Here is a 19,862-nt window from a genome sequence, read left to right on the forward strand (position 1 = left end):
TCATATGTATAGACTGTATATATTTTCATTCCACTGCATGTGTAAGTTATCATACAGATAGAATTCAGAGTTCATATTCTAGTGTTAGTTAACCTGTAGTCAAATTTGGTGGAATCGTGCTTCATCCCCTCCTGTTGGTCTGAGACACAAATATGATGAACCAGGGGTCTACAATTGAGACAAGGCTTTAATAAGTCTCCTTTATCTTTGCAGTGGGTAGCAGTGGGTGAACCTCTCGTATCAGAAATATAGTGGTAGAAATACGTCGACGTTCAGAACTTTTAAAAGCTTCAAACACTGCTCATCCGATACAGTGATGTGTGATATTATCCATATTATTTTATTGATGGTGATTTTGTTCTCCTCTTGAGCTTCTTGAATGTTGTTGTGGGCCAGGATTATCTACAGTTGTTACCTGTTGTACTCTGTACTAAGATAAGTTCCGGTTTAGCATTCATGACAATTTGCTACATGTCCTCAAAGTATCCCATAAGCACTTTGAAAGGTATACATCCAGTAAATCTCTTGTACTCTTCCACTGTTCTACCCACTGGCTGGTCTATGAACCATACAGCATTTTCTAAATCGTCCAAATCTCAGAGAGAAGCAGAGACATACGTTTTAAGAGTTGGTGTTATGCCTACATGGATTGTAAGGTCAGACTCGACCACATTAAGCTCATATCATATCTAATGAAACAGGAACACACAATGTGGGTTGCCACTGTAGCAGTACCATTCTTTTTTGTAAATGACCCATCCAGGCATATGAAACTTGTGCACAGGATGGTGTAGGATACCAATTCTAATCTCATCGTTCTTGTTAAATGTGGTTGATGCATGAAATTCGTGTGAGAAGTTTTCCTGGTGTATAGTACACTCATCACATTCCATCATGTAAGTTATATCGAACGACATCATTGCAAGGTTTAAGACCTACTGATTTAAGAAACGCGTAGTCTGCACATGTCATCGCCTTGCTGTTCTGCTGTGAAGTCCAACAATGTACATTGTAAATTGATTTTATACCTTACGGCCATCCTATCTTCGTTGACAATACGAGGACGCTGAGGGCTGTTGCGATCCCTGACTGGTTAAAGCTCGCCACTGATGCTTCCAGTCTGGCAAGTTAAAGGTCGTCACTTCTGCTTTCAAGAGGCCCCGGCTGGTTGAAGATGGCCGCTTTCTCTCATCTCTCCCCCCCCCCCCCCCCCCATCCCCCTTACGGGTCTCTGCAAGTTTGAAGTCACTGCTGGTTCACCTTTAGATGTAGCTGTACAGTGATTTTCTTTCCATGAAAGTCAACAAATTGATTTTCCTGGACCACAACAAGCAGCACCAGATAGTCCAATGTTCGAGCAGTTACTGGTCGGTAAATAGCATTGGTAGGGGTCTCAACGATCTTCTACCCTTTTCCCACTGATGAGAAGCATCCATAAATTGCATAAATCGATCTGTTATTAAGATAAGAGTGTGTTATAATGTTACACTCGAGCCGGATTAGACTCACAGGAAGTACATCCAGTGACTGGTCAGATCTGAAAATTAATTAGGATCCTTCTTCAAAACCAGTCCTTTGGTGGAGTTCAAAGGCCATCATATTGAATCTTTCTGGTCGAAGCCAGTCATTGCACTCGTTTTGTTTATTTCAGATTTAAGTGTATTGATGTTTGCACATAGCACAATCTCTTTTCCAGACCATTTTAATACTTCTTCTAAATCGTTGGGTTCTGTTTCCACAATTTCTTTTTCACCATTAATTTCCAGATGAATTTTGTTATTAGCCTCTGATATGCGGAACACTGTTATATGCCTCCAATGCGTTAAATGCATGCTCACCTCACCATTACCTAAATCAACTGGTGAGAAGCAATTTGTGCATTATATACTTTTAAAGTATACTATGTTGCATCTGCAGTTCTACTGATGAGTGGATGTTTAATGCACCTTCTTATATATCCTTCTTTGTAAACACTAGGAGGAATATGATGCACAAGTGCCAACATAAGTAGGTACTAAAGTACTGGTAGCGATGAAAATTGTAAAAAGCATGTCTTCTGACACTGAAGTATCGTCGTAACTCTTCTGGTGGCTGCAGGTCTCCAAATGAGTCGAAATAGTAACCGTTATTTGTATTTTTCTTCACATGTGCCACCCAGTGGATTCCTGTAACATCTAAATTCACAATTTCACATTCTCCTGATCTCCACATACTCTTCGGTAATATATCCTGCATAAACACACCACGGAATGCTGATTTTTTCCTAACGAACTTGAGCAGATCTTTATATATAAGCAACCTATTCAGTAGGTTGGCTAACCGTTTTTTTTTAAATTTATTTATGGAGAGACCTAGTCCTTTCTTGTATGGTTCCAGGTGCAGTCCTTTTCTAATGGCTGCTGCGTCCTTCATGTGGTTATGTTTTCTTGCTTCGTCTGGGAGTTTTGTGCATTATTAACTGTTATAGCAAGAGCTACAGCACTTCCAGCCTGAGAACTAATCAACTGAGAGATCTATGAGGGCAGGAATGAGGAAGGGTACAATTATGCCTGTCTTGGGTATCTGCAAAACCTGGGCTGCTTTAACCAATCCTTTATGCTTCAGGAGGATATCAACTGCGTATGTCACTGTTGGGATACATTTGCTTAATCACCTCTGCCCAGGCTTCTTCTTCATCTTTGTCTTATTCTTCAATGCATAATGTGCAGCGTTCAGAGCTTGCGTGTAATACACAACCAAGACCAACTCAGTTTTAACGCGCCTAGTTCTATCAACTACAAAGCTGAAATGCGCTGCCCTATATCATTATCATTCCTCGCAGCTATTGATTTGGCTTTATCAGCTAAAATTCGATCGGTAGACGTCCTTTATGTTTGGTGTATGCAGTGTTGTTTTCCTAACATGCCTCATCAAGGAGGTTGATCCCTTTAACACCACATGCAAAATGTTTTTTAAGCTTTGTATTAGGTCTGCAGGAAGTATAACCAAGAATGCGCAATGCCACTGGAATTTTGTCGATAATACCATTACCCATATTGTGTCACCTATCATGCACGTTATGCTACTGTGCTGGTTTTACTCTGTGCACCCCACTGTATAGCAATCTGTCAGCCTCAGTCCAGCTCTTTTGTGTTGCAGGAAAATCAACCCATTTAACTAGTGCTCTATCCTCCCAATGTCGTATGGCACGCTGTATGAGAAATACATGTTGTTCAGAGCTGTTCTGCATTTCCTCTGTGTGAAAGTATCCTGAAATTTTAGTGCCACTGCTATTATTTAAGATGTAAGTTCTGAGATTGATTTTCTGCACTTTGGAACTGTGAACATCTCACTCGACCAGTATGCGACGTATGACTACTCAAATGCTGTCTTGTGTTTCAAGATACATACCAAATCACCCACATTAAATTTCTGTATACGTGAATCCAGCATTTTATTGTGACAGTGTACTGTATCCATCATTCCATTATCATGAACATCGACTGCAGTCATTTTTATTGTGCTATGTTTGTTTTAATTATACTGTGCATTTATTTCTGGAAAGATGTCCATCCATTTGTATCAGCTGTGAAGACTAAAATGAATCCACATCTGACATTTCATTGTTCTGTTCAGACGACCCATTATACTCACCTTTAGATAGTTGAATGTTGAGTAGTGATATATTCCACGTCACTGCACAACAGTCTTGAAATACATATTGTAAAACTTTCCACTACATTCGGTTTGGAGCTTGTCTGGACATCTATTCGTCCCTGTCTGAAACAAATGCTCAAACACATCAGTGACGTATCTCCCTGTTTTGCTTTTACCAGGTAATGCACAGAAAATTTGGAGTATGTAGCAATAACCATTATTTACATGTTAATATTCCTGCAAACCTACGAGATCAGACTGTCACAAGTCGTCAAAACCTTTAATCATAACGTACCTACCAGGGTATGTTTTGTGTGTTCGTTTGTGCTTTTGTCGTAGTACTGTCTCCATACTTATTGAATTATACCTCTCTCTCCAAGCTTGGAGAGTACTGAAACAACTTCATTCGAATGAGAAGTATTACCAGCAGCATCTGAAGCCACAAGCAGTCGCAGTTCATCTATTAGGTGATTGGGATCATTGTGGTATATACACTGTGGGGGTTTAGGGCTGACTCTTTTATGCTAATGTCAATACCATAATCAATGCTGTATCGAGATTCTTAATTGGTTTTATAATTTTTCTATATTTCGCGCTCCGCTTTTATCCCACTTTCCTATGTGCAATAGTCAAGTTCTGTATTTTGCCATACTTCACCATATATTTGGGCATATAATTTAAAGTTTTTGTGGGATTTAGAAAAATGTGGTTCATTAGACCACTTGTTTTTTCAAATTTTCTATTGTCTACCGGTATTGTTTTTTCTTTTAAACTTATAGGCTGCATAACCAATAAGTACGGTGTTTCTCCACTGGAACTGAGTTTTTAGTCTATCCTATTATCGTTGTGACAGTTAATGAAATCAGGAACGCCGTCGTTGTGTAATTTCGCTGAGAGTTAATCGAAAGGTCAGTAACTGGTTTGAAGGTTTCTCTCAGTGTGTGCTCTCGATCCAAATCTCCTAATCTTATTAGTTGTAACCTCTCTCAAATAGCCTTCTGTGCAACAATAACATGCTTAGTTGACATTTTGTTATACTCCAAGCAGACTCTTTCGCAGAGTGCACCTTATATACATTCCATACAATTCAATCGATCTTTACAGTTAAGTCATATACTTTCTTTTCAATTCAAGCAACCTTTGCACCTAAGTCATCTGCATCTTTCCCAGTAGGATCTGGGCTTATGTCTCTAGTTCCTTAACCCTAGGATTTAAGTCATTGATTGGAGTCAGAAGCGTTAGGGCATACATTTCTAGGTTCTTAACCTTATGTTTGAGAGGCTGAAATTTTTCAACTTTGTATACACACTGTCAGTCTATGCACACTGAGGCTGATTGCCTGACATACATGTGAACTTGTGCATAGTGTCATTAAACCTAATCTACTCATAACTCTTTTCATATCTGTACATAAAGTAATACTTGGAAGTTCCATCTATAACTACCATCACTTCAGTTTTCTTGGTTAATAGATAACGAAAATCTCATACCGTGTGTGTTCTTTATAAAAACATTCATTGATGTATCAATTCCTATATGCATCTGGAAAATGTGGTTTGAACTCAAACTGTCTTGTTTGAAAGCTATAGTGACATTTGCATTATCCCTCACGAGCTGTTTTGCGATTCTGGAGTAATTTTGACTCAAATAAGGTACAACAATATGTAGATGACAACCAAAACAGAAAGATCACAGACTTTTACCCTGATTTTCCACAGCAGCATCACCAAATATGAATATGGTGCTTGGCTTTACTTTTTCTTGTGGAGGCATTTGACTGTTTTAGCTGAAAGCTTCGTTTATTACACCATCTAAACCCAGCAGTGTCTTTGCAGTAACTGGTACTTAGACCAAAACACCATTTATGAAAATACATGCTCAAAGTGAACTCCTGATGTTTTACCTGCCCCACCACGATACTGACTGTATCAAGTTCTGGAGTGCAATAGGCTTTCATAATGAACACTTACAGTATTAATAATAATAATAATAATATTTGTAGCCACTATAGTGCAATCGTATTACCAGAGAGCTACAATGGCTACACCTTACATTACATAATGATAATGTAGTTAAATAAGAAAAGCAAAAAAGAGTTGTAATATTTTTTTTATATTCACACAGAAGCAATGGCACAGATATCAGTAAGAATTCACTAGTTCAGTCTTCACAACAGCACAGCAAATAAAGCTTTCTTGTATGGACAGAATTCAGCATGTATTTCTCACAAACTGATTGGTGCTCTTTCAGCTTCTTTTTTGACACTGTATTGATGCAGTGTTCTAAATCGTCTGCATGTACTCTATACAAAGAGGGACCATTCTGAGTATTTTTATATGGAAGCCCATGGTTCAGGCTTTCCAACACGAGGGATAGCACCATCCATAGAGCAAACAAGTTTGTAACAGTGGAGCATTGTATATAAATGGTTGAACCTTCACATCTCACCATGAGTGTCATGCTGTCATACAGATATGTTATAGATAGCATCAGGGGACAGCATAGTAAATTTCTGGGGGTGGACGAGATGGAAACTACTCTGAGATCATCTTTTGATCGATGTAGGGTTCTGAATGACGCAGTTCATACCATTATAACTCTGTAAATCACACTTTAACACTTATCGATTCATTTTAAATCTCTAACACAACATGCCAATCACTGTAAACCGATGTCCTTATACTAATATTGAAACGTTTTGAAGCACTAACTGTTAAATTATAATTTGAAGTGAAAAGCAGTGGAGCACTGGGAGGAATTGGTAGCTTCTTATCCAGCACATCAGCACTCTGCCCTTGCATTAACACCAGAATTTTCTGGGATGGTGTTAGAGAGCAGTACTGCCCTGACCCATGTAGTGTAGGGCCCCCAGCACATTTCTTCATAGAGCTGCAGGCTGTATGGGTGTCTTCGTTACACAATTCAAAGAGCATAATGGAAAGTAGCAGGTTGCTGTCCTGCTCCAACATGCTAACTAGATGTGCTACAAGATCCAACAGTGCTGCACAATGGATGGAGGTCACTGCAGGTCCCGACGAGTCAGCAATAGCTACTGCTTGCCTGGACATGCTTAAGGGTTGGACACACTAGAGGGTGCTGCCAGCATGCACAGTCAGAGATCACTGATCAAAGAGGAAGAAACAACAAGCATCCACAGGCAAAGATATGGAGTTGAATAAAGTCATGGAACTAAACCGAGTGTTTAATGCCTCTGCAAGGTAGTGGCAGGTGAGGATCTTGGCTACTGTTGACATTTCATAGTTCTTCCACAGACTGACTACAACTGAGACCAAATATGTTTTAGACCTTCCAACAGGATGATCACATGACCAGATACAGTGTTCCCACACTCCTATTGGTTTCTGCCAATTTTCATGTGGGGGAAAGGCCATGCATTCCTATTGGTTACTGAGGGAAGTAATGGGGGAACAAAACCGACATCAAATGCACTCTAGTGGTAATATTGTGAACTAGTACATTCAAGGCCCATACATCAAGGTGAACACCTCTGGTTCATTCTGTCTGGGATAGTGGAATAGGATCAAGTTGTCTCCTGCAATGTGAGTTAACTAGACATTTCAAAACACATGAACAGCTCCAGATCAGTTGGTAGTCTCTGTGAGGTGTGAAACGTATCTTCACTCCATCCCACTGTATCACAGCTATTTATATTGACTCCACACTCATTGAATATCACCTTCTTCCATTCCTCATGCAGTAAGCTTTGGACAGAGTCCTTAGCTGTATACTTACATGTAATGCACTTATTAAACTTCTTCCTGTGCAACACCTACATCTCATCAAAAGTGGTTCAAATGGCTCTGAGCACTATGGGACTTAACATATGAGGTCATCAGTCCCCTAGAACTTAGAACTACTTAAACCTAACTAACCTAAGGGCATCACACACATCCATGCCCTAGACATCTCATCAATTGAACACATGTTGACACTATCTTCTCAGGGGGAAATTACATGCTGAGGCACTGCAGTAATGTAGTTCTGAACTGAGCTAAAATATCTGGCAAAACGCGCACTATACCACAATATCTCTAATTTTTTTCATCATCATCACCTGAGTTCTCCATATTCAGATGCTTCCTGTATGACAGCTCATCACAGGTGAGGATTTAGGTGTGGGACCCAACAGGAATGCTAATACCACCTGGCAGCGATGTATGGAACTAAGGCTTCAGTAGGGGTCTGACCTCTACAGCACACAGATACAGTGCCCAGACAAAAGATACACGTTTAAGTGACCCAAAATGGCGACTAATATATGGCACTTCATTTCATTCCTCAGTGTTTACAGTTATTACATCATGAAAAGTGTGAGTAGGGGATGCAGACTTGAGCTGTACCTATTGGTGGAGGCATGTCTTCCACAAACTGATAAAATAAAGAATATACCACAAAATATGATCGACAATGTAATATTATTCCATGCCATGACATACTACCTCTCCTACACAGACTGAGTCTTTTTACCACCAATTTACAGTTGGTGGAGGGGAGTGAAAGTTGATGATGTAAGGAGAGGGTCAGGGCTTTTCCAGAGGGGGAGGAAGTAATCAATTGATCAGTATAATTAATTAGTCTAATAATTTGATATCAAAAGTATGCTTGTATCAGGGAGAAGGAGGGGGAGGGGGGACAGTTGGGGATTTCCGAGAGATGTGGGAAAGGAGAGTGAAGGGTGGTGGTTCCTCACAAGGATTATCCACAGGCAGTCTTAAATCAACCTATAGGAGGTGATGAATGACTGCACATAACAGTAGATTAAAGGGAGAGGGGTAATTTGCCCCTGACTGTATACTTGCCTGTGAATGTATGCAATCTGCACAAACAAAGTCATCCAAAAATCTCTTTGCCGCACTATTGCCTTAGAGACAATTACAAAATTGTTTAGCTTAATTAATCGTCTTGCAGCAACTCAACTGTAGGTATGCCAATGCTGGACACCATCACTGAGCAGCCATACTTCTTCCAGAAGTACTTCCTCGCTATGGGGTACAGAAGCCATGGCCTGATGTGTTCATCTCAGCTGACAGAAGGTAAGAGGATTGAAAAATTAGCATAGACGCCCAAAACCAACTTTGGATGCTGACAGCAAGAAGGAATGTCATCTCAACTGATGAGCTGTACCCTCTACACCTTGGTACAAACTCATATGATATTAATATATTGAAAACTCCTTGGCCGCATGGTATTGCTGTGAGTGGGAAGTTAACACAGAATGAAATTGGGTCCTATTATCATTACCATTGTCTCTCAGAAATCAATGATAAAGGAACCAACGATCCAGTTGTGCATTTCTTTGTCACAAATTTTAAACCACCACACCATCGCTCCCAATTTGAGTCTGACTTGTCTGTCCTATTTTCAGCCTATGCACTCTGTTGACTGTACATTTAGTTGATTGTTCACAGTTCACATTAGTCAACTGCTTCAGGCCCAATGTGGAGAAAAATGACATAAAGTTTGAGAAGTATACCAAGAAATTAAAGCAACATTTGTCATATAAGCAGATATTCTGAAAGTTTACCGTCTTACCTCCTTGCCTAGGGACGCCAGATGAAAGTTGATGTCAAGCCCTGAATCAAAATTGCGCAACAGATGACTGGGGAGAGGAGCTTGAGAGCGCTACCTAGAGAGCGTGTCCTCTCTGTACGATACTAGGCAAGGGGCTGGAGGGCTCACACGCTGATGTGTGGGTCCCTGCATTCTATAGCTTTTATTTTAAATAAATTCCTTTAACTTGACTTCTATGTGATTTTTAAGGTATGTTAAAGATTGATGACAGTTGATTACTTACTTATTTTAAACATTATCACTCGACTTTACAGCGATAGCAGCAATTGTTTCTGTTTACAGATATTACAATTTTGCAACTTATAGCTCGGATGTAGTATATAGAAATCTGCACGCACATTTCTATTGGTAAGACAGAATTGTGTTGGCCAAATGTATACCACCAAAGTCTCCCAATATTTTACACAGGACATTCACTATGTGAGGAGGATAACAGGCAAACTGAGGACCAGATACTTTAACACAGGGGTCAAATTTCCGGAATTAAACGAGCACATTCATTACCTTGCACAATCCGAAGCTGGAAATAAAAGAATTAGTACAAATATTCAAATACCTCTCTTCCATGCGTGAACATTGAGACAGACGCACTGAGGGCACGTCTGCTCACTTACGCGTCTTCTGTAACCCTCCCAGAATATGGGGAGCACCCGGAGGTCTTCCTGGGCCCTGGTGGAGGGGGTGGTCGAACCACTTGGCCGTGACCAACCTCTCCACCCCAAATCTTGTGACACTGGAAAGTCTTTGACTTTTACCTGCCTGTGCTGTCTCTCTGATCCCCTAGCCAGGAGTAAGGTTGGCACTACTATACCACAGAACTACTTCCCAACAAGGATTTGGCCACACTTTACGGAAAGGTGTGAGGAGGAATAGGAAAGTTCATGTACAGATTCACATCCATGTACAAGAAATGCATAATACATGACACATATAAATACGTATTATGAAGCCTGACACATTTCTTTCCACCTGCCCACATGGGTTCTGTTGCACCCACGGCCGGCCGCGTCATGTAGTGAAATTGGCTGCAGAGCCGCCTCTGTTTCTATTTCCCGGTGCGAGCGAGCAGCGAAACCTGCTGCTTATAGAGCAGAAACTACTGTACCATTTCAATTCAAACTTCGTTACTACTTAGCGCTAATGGCGAAATTTGTGTACTTAAAACATATAGCACTGCTTTCTATGAACACTGCATTTACTGTGACAAATGTTCAGGACTTCAGTTGTACTGAGATACTGACTGTATGGAGTAGTTTAGTAAACAGCTGTACCTTATTGCTGAATGCATTTCATGGACCGCTTTAGGTAAATTGTTTCGAATCACACATTTTACTAATAGATTTCGAGAAGCTACATGTGCTACATATAATTTAAATTACAGTCCTAATTTTACAGAGCTGGTAGGGTTTCTCAGTTTGTTGAATCATTTTGATCATTTGTCCATTATGAAACTATGCCAACCAGTGGAAGAAAGTGAAAGTAATAAAGTGATGGAAATAGATCCAGTACATATTTCAGTGACTGTGACAAATACGAAAAAGTCTAAAACATTTACTAAAATTGTTGCAGTGAAACATCATTGCGAGATAAAATTTCAGTATATAGATGTCTTCAGTTTTCTGGCATTCTCTCTAAAAAACGTTTCTCATTTCAAAAAGTAAAATTAATGTATTTCCCCAACAGCAAGCAGTTTAATATGTTTAATAAAAAAGTGGTGTTTCCATATGAGTGTGTGATTGGTGAATCCGTTTCGTTGGATGAGTTGTTGTGTTGCATTAAGGTGTTCAAAACAGTGAAACAACAGTGAACGAATTTCAGTACCAAAAAGCGTGCAACCTGTGGCGTTTATTTAAATGAAAGACTTTAAAAAATCACTCTGCGTTATTGTTCAAAACTGCCTTGTTATTAGCCGATGTCTTAGAATGTATCTCTGCACTCTGTCTCGAAACATACAGGCTGGATCCTGTCCTTTATATGACTTCACCCAGTTAACCATGGGAGATTTTGTTGAAAGTTACCGCTGTAAAACTTCTGCTTATTACAGACATAGAACAATTACAATTTGTTGAGTGTGGTTGCAGATGTGGTAGAGTTCACTGTTCTCATGGATATGCTTCTGCAGAATATAGCTTCATGGCGGATTACAAGGAAAATAACAACAAATCCCTCTATTTTATATATTTCCATGTTAATGGTCTCCATAGCAGGTCAACGATGTAATATCTTCCAGTGTCTGATATTTCATGGCTATCTGTGGACAGTTTTAATGCACTGGACACGCCAAGTGATTCAGACATAAGTTACATTATCTAACTGAATCTTGAGAATGCAAAAAATGTCCATGAACTTCACTCTGCTCTACCATTCTGCCCACATAAAACCGTAACAACTCCAAGCATCAACAAGCATGTGTTCCAAACTGACTGATTTCCATATTATATGTGATTTACCACCTCTACCTGAGTAAAAGAGGAAGAACAAATTAGATGAGCATCTTGTAGAAAGACTAAGGGGAGCCACAAGTAAAATACCTGTGGTTGCAGGAGACAGAAAGGCTCATTTTCTAGGTTGCAGTCAGGTTATAGACACATGGGCTGAAAAAAGTTAGAACAGAAGAAGGTTATAATATACATAACATTTTCCAGAAAAGTAACATTAATTTATTTCTCTAGAACATTAGGGGCTGGAAACATTGTAGATGGCCTTCTTGTAGCCTACAAGATGTGAAAAAGTTTGAAGTGACAGATGTCCTTGTCTCTCTGAGCACATTACAATCACAAGAACAGAGAAATTAAATATAATGGATTATAAAGTGGTATCATTTGCGTGTAAAATGACCATTAAAAAAGGAGTCGCAACATATGTAAAAGGTGGGCAGAAAATCAAGAATATTGACAGAATCAGTTGCTTGTAGATCAGAAACGAGAAATATGTGTTTGTGAGTTATTAGTGCAGAATACTTCCTTGCAGTTGTAGCAGTCTACAGACTCCCTCTAGCAAACTTTCATCTATTAACGACAAATGTAGATGCATGACTGAGCTATCTGTCAGACATAAAGGAACAGTTAGTAGTTTTTGAATATTTGAATGTAGATTTTTTTAAAGAGATGGATAGTGAAAATGAACTGTAATCATTATTTGGGTGTTTCAATCTGAGTTCAGTGGTTAATTTACCAACTTATATGGGGCAAGGTAGTGGGATCTTGATTCATAGCATTTTTATAGACAGTGCTCACACTGAAACAATTAATATGTACCCAGTAGGTAATGGACTACCTGATCATTGGTACAAGTAATGGAAATAAACAATACACCCTACACTCATGAGGCAGGTTCATACAAAGCAGTGAGGTTTATTAATCAGTACAGGATACTGTGTTTAAAGAATAAGTTAAAATAAGTGGTGAAGGATGATATATATGTACAGAAAGAGATGCTAATGTCAAATTACACTTATTTCTTGGTAAATATGTATCAATATAACTCACAAATGACTTAAAAAATTAAAACCTCATGTACGAGGAAGTGAGAAATTTATATAAAGGTCTAAGAAAGATATTAAGATCAGAATAATTCAAGAGCTGACATTACTTGAATACTTTAAAAGAGGGATATATTGTAAGGGAGGTCATTAATATGTCCAGAAGTATGCATGTCCTGACAGAAATTAATATTGCAGATAATAATGATAATGTTGTGACTGATAATTCACAAGCTGCAAGTACTTTTCACAATCACTTTCAGTGTGCAGCAGTAAAAGGAAGATTAAATGGTTTAGATGAAGCAGCAAGGGAAAATACTAAAAGGTCGTTCCACAAAACTGTAAGTAACTAGAAGTAGCACCAGAAGCCTTTACAGAAATTAAAAGAATTATAAAAATTATAAAATAAGGCTCACATTGTGGTGATGGAATTTCAAACAGAATTTTATTTATTTTTTTATTTGTGGTAAGGTCTTATGGAACCAAAACTGCTTAGTCCTCGGTCCCTAAGTTTACATACTACTTAATCTAATTTAAACTAACTTACACCAAGGACGACACACACGAGGACTCGAAATTCTGACGGGGGACCCACGCGGACTGTGACAAGGTGCTTGACACCACGCGGCGACCCCGCAAGGCTGAAACAGAATTCAGGTATGTTTTTCTAGCTTAGCAAGTAATGTCGTTAGTAACATACATAACGCGTCACTGGTACAGGGAATTTTTCCAGACAGGTTAAAATATGCAATTGTTATGGCTTTTTCTGGAAAAGGTGACAAGAAATACTTAAAATAATTCTCATCCAGTATCTATATTAATATCTTTCTCTTATTAATTGGAAAAAGTGCGTAGTTGAAATTAGTCTCACATATCAGTAGAAAAGATTACTTAGCTTATCACAGTTTGGATCCAGAAGAGTTAATCAACTGAGCATGCTGTTTGCACATTCAGTCACCAAATATTAAAAGCCTTAAATAATAAATTATCATCATTTGGTTTCTGTGATTCTTCTAAGGCATTTGATTGTGTAGGTTATGTCACTCTCTCAGAAAAACTTAGATTTTGTGGAATTTATTTCTTTACACACAACTGGGTTGAATCTTACTTGACAAACAGAATGCAAAAGTTGTATAAGGGACTCCAGTGGGGTTCAGCTTTTGGTCCACTCCTGTTCCTTATGTATGTCAACGACCTACCACATAACATTCAACAAGCAAAAGTGGTTCCATTTGGAGATATACTAGTGTTGTAAAACATACCATTAGAGAGAAAGCTACAGAACAGATTGCTAGTGATGTTTGACAGAGTGGTTATCTTTAAACTGACTACCCTAAATTTTGAGAAGGTACACTACATTCAGTTCTGTTCAAGAAACAGTGTCATACGAGCAGTTTATGTTTCACATGAGCAAGCGTCAGTACATAGGGTATAATGCTCCCAATTTTTAGGTGTACAAATTGATGAATACTCGAGATGGAAGAAGCATATTACAGGGCTTCTCAAAAAATTAATTTCAGATTACTTTGTTCTCTGTATTTTTATTAGTCTTAGAAACAAGCCAATGAATCTCCTAACATACCCTACATATTTGTGATCAGTCATGTCATGTGGAATAATTTTCTGGAGTAATTCATCAGTTTGAAAGTAAGTACTGATTGCACAAATGCGAGCAGTAAGAATGATATGTGGTGTTCGATGGTCATCATGTAGATACCTCTTCAAGAAGATGAGTTTCTTAACTGTGTCACCACAATATGAATATTCGTTAATAAAATTCGTCGTCAATAATAATCGAAATTTCAGAAGAATAGTGATATTCATACCTGTAACGTTAGAGGAAGAAATGGCCTAATACCCATTAGTAAAGCCATCAGTCATTCATAAAGCAGTCCAATATGCAGCAAAAAAAATTTGTGATCATTTGTCCAATATAATAAAATGTTTGACATGTAGCAAATCAAGTTTTAACGCTAATCGTTTCTCCTGGACAACTCCTTCCACTCCATTGCATTTAAAAATTGGTAACATGAAAAAAGACTAGTTTTTAGATTTTAAGTATAGTGGCATGAGTGGGACTACAAAAATGTTTTCTTTAGTATTAACAATATAGTCTAAGAAATTACAGTTTGAGCTGTAGGAAATACTACAACCAGCCACAAGTTTTAAAATGATTTTATTGTACCATTACTAGTTTCTGATCTAAGCCCATCATCAGATGGACGCATTGACTGCTTTGCAAGTTTAACATATGTAAATAAATGTATACACCATCTTGTATTTAGTTCATGTCACTATTCAGCATGAACTGTAAAAGAAAATCAGATCTCTGTGTTGGAATATGTAAAGGAGGGCTTTTCTTGAGGGTACAAATGTAAACATTACAAAGAAGTCAACGCTACCATCTGACTTTGGGCTCAGGCCCGAAACCAGTAACTGTACAAGAAAATTATTTCAGAAAAGCTTGTGGCTTGTTGCAGCATTTCCTGTAGAGCAATTTACGGAAACGGCTGCGATGTTTTCTAACCAAAAATATAAGTCACACTTTATTTTCTAGTATTGATAATTCTTTGTTTATTTCATCTTCACCACTAACCGTCGAGAAAAGTTATTGGGATCTCCTTTGTGGTCACAAGTTTCCTTTTGTTGCTCACCATGGACACCATACAGCAGTCGAGGGAGATATGCATGGCGTAAAGCTAGGGTTAAGTGGAACTGTGGACGTCCTGGTGAAAGTAAGCGGCAATTATCGAGAGCCACAACTCTTCAAAATCTGGACTTATTGGATATGAAAACAGAAATAATTTTGGAACAGCTAGAGAGAGGTTCAGGTCTCGTCAGTATGTAGCTGAAATGGTAAACCGTATTGTCATATACTTCGTGACAGGGGTATCAAATGGTGTATAATTCCAAGACAATCAAGGTCCCACATTGTAGTTCATACAACCAAAGGCTCGAGGTGTGCAGGAAGCCTTGATTGATCTGCTCAGCATCTCATTTGCCACTCACAGAACATGTGTTTGATGCAATGGAAAGATGTATACTTTCATACGTTCCTCCAGCTATCAGTTTTCATGAAGTGACGCAACATGTGCTAGAATAAAATGTGAGGAGGCTAGTTGCTTCCTCAATGCAACAAGTAAAAGAGTGCCCTGGCTGCCGGCCACACTGAATCTTGATGTTGACGATCTATGTGAATTCAAAATGGAATGAAAGGTGAATCATATGATACCTGTTAGGAGACGAATTTCTGAATGGCTCTTGATGGTGCAAAATTTTCTATTTCCCAAAACGTGAAGTACCGAGAATTTGACAGTGTGAGTCCATTTATCAGTATGACGTTGCGCCTCCTCTGGCCAGGATACATGCATTGATTTCAGTTGGGACGTGTGTGATAAAATCATTTGTATCCTGAAGCTATCCAAGGACGGTTGTAAATGGTCCTTGATAACTCAATACTGCCAGCGGAATGGAGATGACGTCTGAACACTTGTTTTATTGGGGAGAGATTGGGGGATTTTGTCAGCCACAGGAGGATCTCAACATCAGGTGTCATGAGTGGACGAGCATTGTCTTGTTGAAAAGTGTCATCACTATACTGTCACATGAGGAGTAACACTAGAGGACGCAGGATATCCATATCGTACCTGCGTAGTGTCAGAGTACCCTCAGTCACAACCAGCTATAATGCGATGTTATACCCGATGGTTTCCGACAACAGGAGTAACACTGCTGTGCTTCTTCAGAACACTATAAGAATGGGACCTCACCTCAGGTTGCAGCGTAACTGCGATTCATCACTAAACACAAAGCGACGCCAGTAATGAGCAGCTCATGCTTCCCATTCTTGGCACCACTCTAAACGCAGTCTTTTGCTGTGTGATGTTAACGGTAGCCTATGTGTGGGATGGTAATTCCCTGAGTAATGGTGCTGGATGACACAAAATGTTGCAGAGAGTCCTATATCTGTTATCTTTGGCCGTGCAGATGTGAAGGGGCTGCGGCGCACTTGGTATATAATACTGCGATCCTCTCATGAGGTTTCCAGGCAACATCGACTGGAACCTCGACTACGAGTTTCCCTGCCCTCACGTTCCCATGTAGCACAAAATCGAGACAATGCCACATCCTGATGTCCCACAAATGTGGGTATTGCGTGATTCCACCAGGCGGCACATACAGACACACAATGATGCCCCATTTAAACAATGATTAGTGCTGATAACGTTGTGCCACACGTGTATGAGACATCTCAGGATTCTTCGCAGTGATCTCTCATCACCTGTCCTCGTACGCGCCCTTATGTTCACTACCAGGCCTGGTAATAACACTAAACACGAACAACACTAGAGCACTCTGGTGGTCGATCTACTTGTCAAAGGAATTGCAAGTCTAACCATTTACATGCCTGCCGATATTGTGTACATGTACGGGTTGCCGTTGACATCCGACCATGCTTTCAAGATGCTTCACTTTTTTTGTCGGGCACTGTACATGTGAGGCTAATTGAGCACAGAAAGAGTCGAAATATAGGCGTAACCAAACTCGGCTACAAAAGCCTCCACTGAAGTGTTTACTGGAGGAACATTCAGCAGTGAGACGAAAGGCCTTCACATTGTAGAGAGCGTGCTTGGACAGAGGAAATTGCTGTTAGAGACAGGAAAGAATGGATAGACCTTACGATTATTTGAAACTGCAGATAAAGACCGATGGATATTAAAAGTGATGCATTGTTCGTTTTAAGTACTTTTCTGTGGGAATTGGGGAATGATTCCTCACCAAATAAATGTAACGAATAGCCGATACTTATTTAATTCAAAAGCTCCATCACGTATTCAGGATAAGGAACCAACTTTCACGACATCAAGTGGAATTTTGTTCATGAATCGCAGTGAGCCATGACTTTTACCTTATTCAGAAGGGAAGAATTTGATTTAGTTATAAGCGGTTCCGTAAGTGCAATGGTCGCAACGGGTCAGAGAGAAAAAATTCGATCCCTACAAAGAAAAGCACGAGATCCGCAGGACCTTATGGAGACCGACTAAGCAAAAGTATTTATTGATTAGTTAATGTGCTGAGCTTAAGGGTTGATGGGAGGCAGGAAGCTGCTCTTACGTGAAAGGGGAGTTTCATTGAATTGATGAATGCAGATAGACATTAGTATGACATCTTTATTACTAAAAGAGCATAAACGAGAGCTTGCATAAAGCATATAATTTTGCGGAGGAAGGAAAGATTGATACAGCAATCTGCCCTCCCTACAATGGCGAAGAACAGGAGGAGTGCGGAAGAGGAACAAGGGGTCTGATCGTTGTGCTTAAATGGATACGCTACGACTTTAACATGAGAGTGGAATTACCGTCATGCATGCGCCACTACCGTAGACTAAACAGAGTAAGAGATAAATACGAGAATAAGGAAGTGCCAAAGTGGCCTCCCCACCGAAAACCAAGTAACTCACGTGAATGTTCGTCACAGCAACACTCGTGTAAGCGAAGAAAATAAAATCACTGCAAAGCTTCGAAGTTCCTATGGAATTAGCAGTACGCAAGACCAACTGCTCGCCACGTGGTCTCGTGTTCTAGCACAGAGGACCACGAGTCCATTTCGCGAAGTTACAATCTAGAAACTTAACTCCACACACGTATCACAAGAAAAATATTAAAGAGTGATGCTGAAGGCGATACTGCAACCCTGAGGACAAGAATCTTTTATCCAGGTATGGCCCGTAGCTGACCTGGCTCTCGTAACGGACAGAGGTCAGACGTCAAGACCTACATCACTCACGAATTATCGAAATTACGAAACAAAATTTATGAGAAACGAATCCCGAGTGCTCAAAGTGCATTATGACCAAGTTGGCATTCACTGAGTACACACATGCTGACCGATGTCAGCATCGCGACCTCAGGCCTCCACCAGCGAGCGGGAACAGGACAGAACTGACCGAGGTTCCACATCTCCAAAGCGTAGCTGGGAACATCGTGGCACAAGAATTGGCGCTCCCCTAACCCGGCCAACCACAGGCCACGGGATTAGCGCGAAAAACGATATCGTTATGGCTAGCCGCCCAAGCACCGAAAAATGGCTGGTGATTCGTCAGAAGAAGTTTTGCCAGGGAGTCTACTTAGCAGCGTTAAAAGGGAGTAAGTAGTTAAGCTTCAGCATTGGTACTACAACATGTGAAACTAGGAAGGGCTCAACTTTGTCAACTACACAGCATTCAAATTGATCCCACATGCTCCCTACAGCAACGAACAACGAAGGAAAAGGAAAGCCATCATGGCCACTCCAGGGAGACTGCTACATTGGGTTCCCAAATAACGAAAATATCCTGACCCCGTCTTCTCTCACTGACCAGAAAATTGTAAAATGCGGAAAGAATGTAAATAAAATAAAAGACGTAAAACATGAAAGGCGTGCGTAGCGAATAAGAATGAAATGCACGTTTTTCAGTATCATGATTGGGAAGATTATTGACGAATAGTTTCACGGAGGGGAAAAGGCTGTTGCGACGCCCGACAGCTGATGTATCAGTGATTGCGACAGTGCTATTTCTTTCTGTGCAGAGTTCATTCGGGCTAAGTGTGTGTTTCCGGTGTGAGAGTGCGCTTGAAGGTCAATGAATGTAAAGTGACTCTCAGTGTACAATAAGCAGTTATTCTCTTCTGAAGGATTTATACTTTGTATACTGATTGTTAAACGGCTGACACTGTCGTGTTTCGAGCAACTATGAGTACGCCACGGTCTTACGTGTATGATCACAGAGTACAGTGCCAAGCCCATACACTCACAGCAGGAAGTATTACAGGAGAAAGTGGTGTACATCTTTTCCTAGCTGTGAGGACATTTCTTCTACATTACAGTAAGAATTGGTAGAATTCAACCGTATTTTTGTCCTACGCACACTCAGCAACGCATTTTAGTGGTCTATGCCTGCGTCATCAAATTATGAAACCTAGTCTCATGAAATTAAAAAACTAATTAGTCTACCACCATAATTGCAGCGTTCACAGTGTTAAAGGAAAAAAAAACACTATACTGTGTTGATTTGATGCCTTCAGACTGGGTAATTATGAGAAATCAACTGTTTCAAATCATGTATACGAAACGGGTCATGCCTCATGGCAATGGAAGAAGACTTGGAAACCTT

This window comes from Schistocerca americana, chromosome 3 (assembly GCF_021461395.2).
Source record: "Schistocerca americana isolate TAMUIC-IGC-003095 chromosome 3, iqSchAmer2.1, whole genome shotgun sequence".
NCBI classification, from domain to species: domain Eukaryota; kingdom Metazoa; phylum Arthropoda; class Insecta; order Orthoptera; family Acrididae; genus Schistocerca; species Schistocerca americana.